Source organism: Malus domestica, chromosome 05, assembly GCF_042453785.1.
Source record: "Malus domestica chromosome 05, GDT2T_hap1".
Classification (NCBI taxonomy): Eukaryota; Viridiplantae; Streptophyta; class Magnoliopsida; order Rosales; family Rosaceae; genus Malus; species Malus domestica.
Window position 1 is genome coordinate 6,818,240 of NC_091665.1, and position 13,096 is coordinate 6,831,335.

A 13,096-nucleotide genomic window follows, 5' to 3' on the forward strand; every position below is an offset into this window, starting at 1 on the left:
AAATTAGGCTTATAAAATCCGAAAATATAGAAGTTCGAACACAACTTAGTAAGGTTCAAACACATTTGTTAGTAAATCCTCATGATGAAGAACTTGCCAGTTCTTTCTCCAGTTCAGATACAGGTTCTCAATCCACAGAGAATTTAGTCTTAAGTCTTTTAGACAAAATAAGAATTCAAAAATGGTATTCTAAAATTAAAATAATAATTGAAGATTTTCATTTAGAAACCATAGCTTTAATCGATTCAGGTCCATACTTGAATTGTATTCAAGAATGGTTAATACCTACTAAATATTTTCATAAGTCTACAGAAATACTTAGTGCTGCAAACCAGTCACCAATGCATTTGAAATATAAAATACCAAAAGCACATGTTTGCCAAAATGATGTTTGTTTCAAAATCCCATTTGTTCTAATAAAAAATATTTTTGACCCAGTTATTTTAGGTCTCCCCTTTTTAGCACTTATATATCCTTTTAAGGTACATCATAATAGGATTACCACCAGAGTCTTAGGACAAAAGGTCATATTTGAGTTATGTCTGGAAACAGATCTAAAAAAATTAAGACATTTACAAAAAAATAGTATTTCAAAAACTATTAGTATTATCACTAATAAGTCACAACACATTAATTTCTTAAAAGAAGAAATCAATCACAAAAGAATTAAAGAACAGCTAACAAATAAAATTTTGTTAGAAACAATTGACAAATTTCAAAAGAAACTTATTAATGAAATCTGTTCTGATATCCCCAATGCTTTTTGGCACCGTAAACAACACATAGTTAAACTTCCTTATATAAAAGAGTTTAATGAATCTAAGATACCTACTAAGGCTAGAACTATCTAGATGAGTCAAAAAGTCATGGAATTCTTTCAAAACCCTCCAATATTACCAAGCCATTCGCAGTGAGACTGAAGGAGTTTCCATTAAACCCATTTACATCACCACCCATCCAATTAAACTTCTTTACCAATCACTCCATATTGGCAAATTTCTTATCGAACAAGATTGGGGACTCCCCATCTATCATACCAAACAACTTCACGCCAAACATGAACTCATCCCAAACAACAAATATAGTTATTTTGACTACATCCAAGCCTGGAACAACATATTTCTTCACCAAACATCTGACTTTAGTCATTCATGGTTTGTTACATTTGATAAAAGTTTCAGGATGAACTTTCCAGCTTGGTTTCCAAATAGGTGGTTAGCTCACGGTCCAATTGCTAGCTTACTACCCGAAGAACTCATGCAATTCCTTTTATCTGGTTTCCAGAAGCATTTTGACAGAAGCTGTTTCGATGATAGAATTACCCTTCTTTCATTATTTATGGCTAAATATAAAGTCCTTTGGATTTTTAAATGGAATTATGAGTATGAAACATGTGAAATTTACAGAACCAGATGGGTCAAGTGGTGGGATAAATTCGACTATGGAAAAATTGTCAGTTTAGTCTCATCAGAATTTCCAATTACACATGTTCCAAAGATATCTCCACCAACAACATTGACACAGGCATTGCCAGAAATCCTAGAAAATACCCAATCACTATCAGACATTAGTCCTTCATCATCTCTCAAAGGAAAATCCAAATCATCAAAAACTTCAAGTTCGAAGAAGAAAGGGAAATCCTCACAATTATTGAAAATGGCAGATAAGCTTATAGCAAAAGCAGCTTTACTAGATAGTGAAGATGAAGACGAAGATTCAAGTTCAAATTCATCAGATGCTTCATCACAACATCCTAACAATCCATCCAGCCAGAAGACCCCATGGGCAGATTTTCAAGATTCCCAGGACCCATTTGATTTGTAATCAACAAGTGAATAAATAGTTTTACCATGTAATAATTATCAGAAGAAGACATCAAAAGCAGTAGCAGTCATCAACAATCATTCCAGACATTTTACTATTTATGAATAGTAAAATCATTTCATTTCAGAAAAGAAAAAGCGTGATTCTACAGTGGTTCGACAATTTCATCAGCCTTTGACACCTTTCCAGCATACAACACATGCAGAGCGGGATTCCCGGATCTCAATTATCATCCCTTTCTCTACAAAAGAGGGGCGACTTCACAGAAGGAGAGGACATTCGTCGAACAAGCTGAGACTCTCTGCGAATTCTAAAAAGAATAGAAGTCATAGTTCAGCTCCATTCTCCATTCACCAAAACTATCAAACACTTGTATTTTAATTTTCAATCAAGGATGTCTGCGCGCTCCATCGTTTTCTTTATCAATCGTCAGTAGACAAAATTCTAAGTTGGTTTCCAATTTAAATAAAATTATTTGCAAATAAATATATGCATCATTAGTTTTAATTCATTACTTTATAATGAACGTTACACCTATTTTCAATTTGATTTTAATTATTTATGTAATTATAAGTGATTCATTTGGTTTACGATTCCCTATAAATCCTGACTTGATTCTCATCAAATATCTTGAGCCTCTCATATCCATATATATATTTGGCTTCCGTCATTTGGTATCAGAGCCAAGTGAGTGGTAATTGCATTACCATCTTCATAATCTGCAAAGTAAGTTCCAATTCAAGCTTTCAATTCACAGTTTATCTTATCTGTCAGTCTTCATAGTCGTTTGTTTAAATCCCCAACCAAACAGTAAGGCGTGTTCCAAACAATAAGACCCAGGAGAGGCATGAGCGGATAACGTGAGTGGGGAAAGGGTTTAGCTAGCGCAAGAGGAAGGTGAATTAGATTAAGTTTTCTGTATTTTGCTTGTTTGATTTGTGATTTTATGAGTACATTATTTAGATCTAATTCAATGGCCAGCACTAGCTCTAGATCTAGTTTAGGCAATATTCCAGACATAATTAATGAAGAACAAAAACTTGATTTTCAAACTAATGATAGTATAGATTTTGGAGAATGGAATATCCCCAAAGTCTCAAGTAAAAATATTTAGAAAAAGAAATGGTCAGTAGCCTCTCAGGAGTGAACATCATGTTAAAACAGTTGAAAAAGCTTATGGTCTTAGTAAAGAACATGAGACTTGTCAATTGTTTTCTTCTGAACAAATTAAATCCCATAGGATATATATATATACACGATAAAAAGGAAAAGATCCACTCACCTAGAGTCCGCCTTACCATTTTCCTAGCATGTACATCGAGGTGTCCCGGACGAATGGTGCCTAGGACAATTTTCAAACCACATCTCAGAATCCTTATCCATAGATCATGTAACTTACATAAAACACATCCCTAAAGACGTTTTAGAATGATTTGATACCAATTGATCAAAAGTCAATCGTCGGTCAAGGATCGAAGGTAGGGTCCATAACTCTATGTAACTCGATCCATAAGATCTGCTCTTCAACTTTCCGATCAGAAACTTCCAAAGATCCACATTATACTTCTAAAACATTGTCCTAAAATTTCACTATGATCCAACGGTTAGATCTTCATTAATTGCCAAAACGAGGTGGCGGTTAACGTTTATTTTATGAACTTGTAAATCCAATTCGGGAAAATCCGCAAGTTGGATTCTCGATCCATCAATTCCTATAATCTTCAAATATTATGTGTTATCACGTATTAAATTTTAGTAACGATCCAACGGTTGGATCGTCGATTCATATAATAATCAAGTGATATACCTTAATCAAACTAGGTTCAGAATAATCCATTAACATCATATGGATATCAACTATGAACTTAGGCATCTAAAATGACTTAGAATGACATCTTCAATCCGCTGGCCACGCGCCGCCGCGGGTGGCGGTCGGCCGCCCGGACTCGCCAGAAAATTCGACTATTTCTAAAAATTCTCAAACTTCACAAAAATGAAGATCTCAGTCAGTTGAGCAACTTTCATACCTGCGACCAAGTCCAATTTGGCCTGGAAAAGCCCCAATTTTGCTAAAACCCACTAGAAACCCTTGATTTGGGTGACTTCGATCCATCACCTCCGGTGCTCTGCCACTTCCAAGCTTGTTTGGGCTTTGTCTAGACCTCAAGGGAAGTCTATTGGTGGTGTCAATTGTAGGGAATAAGAAGAGGGAAGGTTATGGAGTAATTTACAAGTATTGGATGGGTGAATTTCACCTGAAAAATGACATAATTTGGCCTGAAATATAACCTGGTCGAAAGGTTTGACGTGGGTCGAGGTGTAACACCCCAACCCCAAAATATATGTATAATTTCGTTGTTCCCCGAAATGTTTATGAAATTATCAATTTAGTCCATATTTCTTTACCCAATTGAGTTGCCACGTGGCAGCACCCTATCAACCCTCATGTTCTCTCTCTGTCTCCTACCCTATAACCCCTTCTTTCTTTTCTCTTTCTCTGCACACTCCTTTTCCTCTCTCTCGAATCCCTCATCTCTCTCATCTCATCCCCGTGACCACACACACACACACACACAACTGCATACCTGCTCGAGGAAACCCATCATCATCATCAAACCTCGTCTCTCTCTCTCACTCTTTCTTTCCCGTGGCTATGAGGGCAGCAAACCCCAGAAATCTTCGGCGAGATTCCTTTGATTTTCCGGTTAGGTAAGTTCAATTTTACCTTTCTTTTCATTCTAGTGTGCAGTTTAGATGAGATTTATTAAGTTTATCTTGTTAAATTACAAGGTTTTAGAATGAAATCGACTCGGGGGAAGGCACACCCATTTCCGGCTAAACTGTGGGTGTCGAAGGATTTTTCGGTCACCTCCGACCATTCTACGGCGAACCAAAGGTAGTAAACTTCTCCTCTCACCTTGTGCTTTCGTTTGGTACTTAGATCGGAGTCTAGGATCCTCGTTTTCAGTCGATCGAAGCTGTAGAAGCTCTGATGTTCGTTCCCGACGAGATCAGGCCTTCAGGCCGTTTTCAAAACCCACAGGCTTTAGGCTCATTGTGAACCATTCCAATAACCCAACCCGTTCCCTTTTTATTTTGATTTTAATTTATTTAAAAGCTCAAAAGGCCTTCGGGCCATATTCTTTAGAGCCTCTGGCAGTTGGCCCAACCCAAAACCCATTTTCTTTTATTGAATTTGTTTTAAATCAAATACGGCCCCTTGGGCCATTTTCTGATAAGGGCTTTAAGCCTAATCTCTAAACCCTTGGGTTTTTGGACCTAAGCCCTAATCCGGATCCAAGCCCTAAACCCGTTGACCTAGTCTGACCCAATTGACTAACCCGTTGACCCGGTTGACCTTTAACCTGGTCAACGTTGACAGTTGACTGTTGACTTTGACTTTCGAGTTGACCTTTAGTTTTCGTCCGAGACCCCTCCTAGACTAATTTCGACGTCCTGAATCTGTTTCCAATGTTCGTTTTCCCAAATTAAAGCGTTTGAGTAGAGTTTGACTAAATGTGCTATTTATGTGCTTAGGGGCAATTATTGTGACGTTTTCGTCTTCGCTAGTGGCGCAGTCTTGGCGGCTAAGTACTGTGAGTGGACCTCTTCTAAAATTAGATGATTTTATAGTTCAACTTGCATAAATGAATAACATGCCTTACGAGTTTATGATTTGATTTTATGTTAAGCATGTTTATTGAATATGTTGATTTTCGTATCGTGTTTTTGGTGAGGAATTAATTGTTGGCCTATTTTGAGCTATATTTTAATATATAGTATTTTCTATAAAAACCATGAACTGGTAGACTATCTGATGGATGACGATAGGATGCTGGAACATGTTTTTGAAACCCCTCTTTATAGTATAGACGATGTATGACTTTATACTATGAAGGGGTTATTTTTTAGAGGCGTAACTATTTGTGCATACCTAGTGGACATTATGCCGCCTGGGGCAAGGATCAGGTATTGGCAGTTAGGCCGGGAGAAATAATCCCTAGCGAAAGGTTGAGGGACACGGAGACAGGCATTGGGCCAGGAGGGAGTTATCTCTGGCTACGGGCACAAAGACTTAGGTGCAGGCATTAGGCTAGGAATATTATTATTCAGTGATCTTACTGGCAGCACACCGCGCTTACGAGACGACTTGTGAGACTATTGATGCTTTGGTTTCCGCGATGTTTTCCGCGATATGTCTTTTGAGATGTTTATGGCATGCTAGGGTTTTTAGAGAAACTTATCATTTATTACACTAGTAGTTTTCATTATTAAAACCTTGGGGGTTAGTATGTGTATAACTGTTTTTGTATTATGTATGTATATAAACTTGGTCCACTCACCCTTGTTTTGCGCCCCCTTTCAGGATTTAGAATCGAGGCATACGATCCCGATGTCAACATTTTCGCATTGGCATATTCGAGTCCTCTCGGTGTAGGACCTACATCCTCTTATTTATTCAATTTTATATTAATTCTTTTAGAGCTCTAGTTAGTTGTAGGCTCTGAACACGTTCCTAAATTATTAACTCATTGTATTTAAATTCATAACCCTTATTTACTTCTTATTCTTAGCTTTTGTATCAATTAATGGCTTTCGTCACCCTCGGGTGTCGGCCAGCACGTGTCTATCCTAGTATTCGGGGAATATCAAGGTTGGGGTGTGTCACCAGGGGGTTTGGGCGATCCCCTTCCTCTTTTCCTCGCTCCTTTCCCTCCATTCCCTCATGTCTGATTGGTTCTTTCTCTCTTTCTCTCCTTTCCTCATTCCTCCACTTCTCTCCCGGTCCCTTCTGTGATCTCTTCTTCCCCTCTCCTTCGCTGCCATCACGCAGCCTCTCCCTTTCCTCCTCCCTCTTCATTTTTCTAAACACCTCAAATAATAAAAATAACAATAACTATAAGAAATGAATAGAATAATAAATAACAATCCTTACCAACATACTTTCAAATTTAAAGTTCCGTAAAACCTCTGTCGTAGTTCCGAATTAAATTTTTGCATGTGTCTACGCATTCGCACCGTCAAGTACTTTTGAAATACGGTAAGGTAATAGTTCATACGCGTCATTAACTAGCGATCAACGAAAATCAATACCCTCGCCTCTAGGGTATTCTCGTGAGTTTACATTTTTAGATTTATAAAATCGTAAAATTAAGAACGAGTTGTTACAGTAATGAAAGACAAAGATCATTTAGAGGTCAATTCGGTGCTACATAGCCATTAGAGGTTTTGAGTTTAGATGACCTGAATTCACAGAACCAAATGAAATAATCCAGCTCAATCCAGATCATTCAAGGCTCGTGGCATTTAATGCCACATGCATGAAAAAAAATTTCCCCTTATCCAACTGACTTTTCATCTAGAATTTCTACTACTTTGATATTCGGTAAAAACATATGCAAGTGAGGACTTTTTAGTTTATTACTCTCAAAATGGAGAGAAAAAAATCACTGGGAGTCTGGAAGAGGATGAAGGTTTGTGTATGTCCTAAGTAGTAGAATAAATCGTAGAAAAATTATTTGCCATTAGCCTTACCGGAAAATAATTATATATCGTATCATCAAGCTTTTTGTGTTTTCGTCAAACATTTTGAGATGTGTTGAATAGTTTTAATGAATATAATATTTCTCCTTAACTACTCTGTTCTGAATTTAAATGATTAAAAGTAATTATCCATAACATATAAGTACTAGCTTAAAATCAAACAGCTCTAAACGCATGTGTGAAAACTTAAGATATTAGACTATATGCTACTCACATGAAATTTAAAAGTGAAGAATTGAGAAAGGGAGTAAAAAATAATTTAAAAACTTTTAAGCCAAAAGCCGTCGAGGAAAACCGGAAAATGTAGACAAAAGCCGTCATTGCGGCTGAAATGACATTGGGCAGCGTCACTAAGCTTTTGACCCTCCAATTTTCTATTTTAATGTGAAAAATCCACTTATGCAGTGGTATCCTCAGAACATAATAAAGAAATGGAGTAATACCAATCTTATTCCAATTCCTGGGTAGCAACATATCAGATTTAGTTTCAACTTAATAAAATATTGGTATACGTCAATGTATATCATGATTGATGAAATTAACTATGTGCACTATAAATTTTGAAAAAGGATTAATTAAATTTTGTCTTTTTAAGTTCGGATGCAAAATGCCATACCTCATTTTCAAACAATATTTAGTTTCTATACTTACATTAAAATATTGGGTAAATTACACAAAACTACCTCAATTATTGGGTCATTAACAGTTTCGTATTTCGTTTTAAAAAAGTTTCAATGTCATACCTCATCTACGAATTTGTTGCAATGTCATACATTCTGTCAGTTTGTCTGTTAATTCTTTGTTAAATGCTGACGTGGTTTGAAGCGGGACCCACTCTTTATTAAAAATTAATTAATTTTTTTAATTCTCAAAAAAAAGGGGGACCCATCCATCCACGGGTGTCCCCCCCTCTTATTCTTCTTCTTCTTATTCTTATTCTTCTTCTTCTTCCCCATCCACCCGTGCCCCCTCCCACCCCAACCTTCCTTCACCACGCCACCGCCGCCTTCTCTTCCCCATATCCACGCCGACGAGGAACACCACATCAACAATCCACCCAAAAAGTCCCTTAAACCCACTAATCCATCCAAACACTCCCTTAAACCCCACCATCGCCTCCTTCAACCTGCAGCTCACCTCTGCTAGCATATCTGGGTCCTGAGAGTGTGTGACCGCCTGCACAATAAACCTTGCCAGCTTCGTCGAGTCGCCGCTCTTGAACACGCCCGACCCGACAAACACCTCGTCTGGGTTCGGGTCAACGTTGCCATTTCGCGCGTCCGGGTCCAAATCGACGGAGGGAAAGGGGATCCATAGGTGAGATGGAGGGAGGTAAAGATGGAGGAAGAGAGGGCGACAATGGGGTAGTGAAGGAAGGTTAGGGGTAGGGGACACGGGTGGATGGGGAAGAACAAAAGAAGAAGAAGAAGAAGAAGAAGAAGGTGGTGGGTTTGGGGGGAGAGATGTTGGTGTGGGTGGGGAAGGGGTTAGGGGTTGCAGGGAAGGGATTTGGGTTTTGGGTGGGATAAGGGGGCAGGGGAAAAAAGGGTGAGGGAATGGGTGGTGACGGCAGGTTGGGGGTGGGAGGGGGATACAGGTGGATGGGGAAAAAGAAGAAGAAGAAGAGGGGGGACACGGGTGGACTGGTGGGTCCCCTAATAATTTTTTTGAGAATTAAAAAAATTCATTAATTTTTTAATATTTAATTAATTTTTTTAATAAAGAGTGAGTCCCGCTTCAGCGACGTCAGCATTTAACAGATGATTAATAGACAAACTGATGGAAGGTATGACATTGCAACAAATTTGTAGATGAGGTATGACATTGAAACTTTTTAAAGACGAGGTACGAAACTGTTAATGACTCAATAGTTGAGGTAGTTTTATGTAATTTACCCATTATTTGTTAAATTGATGTGGCAAATTCTGGGCCCACGTTTTTACCAACATAGTGGCCAAATTTGTCCATGTGGATAATAAAAAATTAAAAGTAAAACAATTAATTATTGTTGTGGCCTATTTTACTAAAAGGAGAGAGAGTGCGGCAGAGCAAGATAGAGAAGGGCATAAGGAGTGTTATTTAGCATCGGTATCTACGTTGTGAATAAAAAAAATTAATTAATTATATTGAAGAAATAGAAAATTGAAATGAAATTTAAAAAACTTACTTGAAATATCGGGCTATGAAAGTAACAGCAGAGCTAGTGCCACTCGTCGATCATTTCCACAAGTTTTGGGAGTGGATTTGTCAAAGCTTCAACACGAGATGCACAAGTCTTGTAGTACTTATTCAGCTTTGAACTCCACTCCTTGAACCGATCAGCCCTCACCTGGTTTATGTACCCAGGCATAGCCGACTCTTCCATGTCGATCTCAAAGTTAACTTGAAATAGACAAAAAAAAAAGTTAGTTTAAAAAAAACACTAAATAAGTAAAATTAGTATAAATAATAAATTATAAAAAATACACTTATTGTTATCTTTGTCATCACCCTTCATCTTATCTCTATCATCACCCTTCACCTTAGGGGCAAGCTTCTTTCATGCAGAGGCAATCATGGGACAATTTGTGCATATGATGGCTCCAATGTCGTAAGCCAATAGGCTATGGACTTTGACGTTCGCTCGTAGAGTAAATGGGTCGTAAATGACCACCATCTTGCCTTGTGTTGATATAATTAATATCACGACACTCCTCTTAAGTGTATAAATACCCAAGTAGTTGTCACATCAGATCTTCATGGATGATGTAGAAGCAGTTGATGAAGTCGTCTCGTCTAATAAGAACAAGTAGTAAACACGAGTCTCTATTGGGGATTGCATATAAGAGTATGTCTCATCAAAATCTGCCCATGGTAAAACCTAATGTGATAAACCCATAGTATAAGGAGAAAAGATGAGTTAATGCAACATGTCGATACTTAACATTTTTAAGATGTAAGTAGTAAAAACACACACACAAAGGTATGACCATTCTGATGTGGGTGCCTTGTCAACACCTCGTCAAGTAAGCAAAAACATAATGGGAAAATGCTCATGATCTAAGTGAAAAATAATACATTAAGGTCAAGTGAGTATACTTTAGGATACCGCTTGAGTTCGACAAAACTCCCTATGAGAACTACCAGAGTTGCAAATGAGATAGTTACACATATCAATTCTTCGAACAAGCTTATGGAAGGTTGACATCAGCAATGACTTCATGAAAATGTTAGCAAGGTTCTTTTAGGATCAGATTTTCTTGACTTCAATATTTTGATGCTTTGGTAATGAGAAGGGCACAATAAACTTGATGTTGACTTTGTTGATATATCATGTCTTGATCTAGGTCGATACAGCAATACTGTCTTCACAGATCGTCACAAAGACTCGATGATGGATGAAAAACTGCAAGTGCTTTGAATAAGCTCAACAAGAACTCTTAACCATATCTCTCATGTGTGGCATAGTAAAGACATAACCAAGTTGTATTTGTGGACCTCCAAGATATTACGGTATCACTTGATGAGTAGATTTTATATTATATATTTAGCCCTATTCTTAGTATATTTTGGTTAATATTTTGAAAGAATTTTGATACTTTGAATTGTATATTTAATAATGGACGAATTTTGGAGTAATTCTAGTTGGAGAACGAGTCAGTTAGCTTGATCGTGTTAGAATATCACATTTTTCCATTAAACGGTTATTTTATGGCAATAAAATAAAGGAGTAGTGCGAGGTGTTGGAATATTGACGTTTTTGGCTTGAATTGCGTTTTTGGAGCCCAAGATGACCTCGGATGAGTTCGTGGCCTTCTAGAGATGTGTTCAGAACGTCCCAATCTTCATAACAAGCTAATATGGATGGGATTTGGAGGATACTTGAGGCTAAAACGTGGCTAGATAGTTACTTGGCAGATTCTTCTAGCTTAATTAGGACTTTATTTTCTAAGATATTTTATTATTATTCAGTTTCCTAGTTGGAATAAAAGATTGGGTTTTAGGGATTGCGCGATGGCATAGCAGGATATATTGCTTTGCCATTCTCAGTTTTACAGTACACTTTCTTTTATGAACTTTGGAGACAGAGAGTAATTACCAGGGTTTTAAAGGCTTTCAGATTTTCTACTTCAAGGTGTTTTCATTCTTATTCATTCTAATAACATTCTCTATGATTTCAATTATGAATATGCGTAACTAATTCGTATTGTTAGGGCGAAGCCTTGAGCCTTAACATGAATATGTAATTTTTATTTAATTGCTTATGATTGACTGCATGCATACTTTGAATTATTGATTATTGTTTTAAACTATCTAATTGTCTTAATGCCTAATCACCATTAGGATATTTAGAAATGTAAATTGATGCAATTTTGGTTGGAAGGTTCTCCGAAATTGATGCTGGCTTTTTGTGATTAATAATTGTAATTTCACTTAGGATGAACACCACGTCTTAAGGGTTGTATTAGACCTGTAAATGGGTCGGGTTCAACCTGACCCGTTAATTTAATGGGTCATCCGAACCCAACCTGTTAAGGTAACAGGTCACTCGAACCTAGCCCGTTAAACTAACGGGTCACCCGTTTCAACCCGTTTCACCCGTTAATTTTTGTTTTTTGTTTTTTTTGGTAACATTTCATTAAAAAAAAAAAGTTTTGCTTCAGCAGGATTGTGGGCTTCGAGAGCCTTGAGGTGGAGAGCGGTGAGCATCTTAACTCTTAAGCCTGTCTCTGAGTCTCTCTCTCTTTGTTCTTTTGTGTTGCTTTGCTCGCAGTGTGGCTGCAACTTCAAGCTCCTCCAAAATCTCTGGCTCTGAGAAAACCAAATCCACCTATAGAATCTGTCTCATCTTCAACTATGAGAATATTGAATCTTGATAAGCTTACATCAGTACGTAAGGACCTCATGGGAAAGGATGAATCACAAAATGATGGTCATTTTACCATAGGTAGCCCAAGAAGGTGCTCAGATGGCGAAGATGATGGTGGGAGTGATCGATCTGCAACAGCGAGGAAAGACAAAGTCTCCACTGTGGCTTATCATGGGGCCCATGAGTCTTTTGTGCTTGATTTCCAGGACAGAGAGAATGGAAAGCATTATCACTCTAATGGGTCGCACCCAAGAAAGTCCTTAATAACGGGTGAAAAGGGTGGTTAACGGGTTTCACGGGTTCACCCAAAATGACCCGTTATTTAACGGGTGATTAACGAGTTGACCCGTTAACCACCCGACCCGTTTATCATTCACCCGAAAACTAATTTTAACGGGTCAGGTTGAAAATGCCAGGTATAGGTTGTATGGTTTTTCAAAGAGTTTTCATAAAACATAATGAGTCTCTATATTCATATTTGACCTGAACATCCGGACGAATTGCATGTTAGATATATGTTTTATGTTGAAGGTTCCAAGTAGAATATAAATTAGGAAAACTTAACCTTCAAAGTGGCATGTGTAGATCATAAGTAATTGGTAAAAATACATAGGATTGCTAGGCGATGGAACCCTAGTGGTTTTATAAATTGGTATTAAAACTCTTTTCTTTTATTGTATTAATTTTGGATGAATTTACTATTAGTTGTTAATTAAAATTCGTATTTAATATTACCCAGTTCCAAAATCACCTTTCTCAATTCTCAGTTTTAAGTAGTTAATTAGGAATTGTTTCTACATAAATCATTAAAATAGTCCTTGTGGAGAATGACCTTGCATGAACATCTATACTACATCCTTGTACTCTTGCAAGTATTTC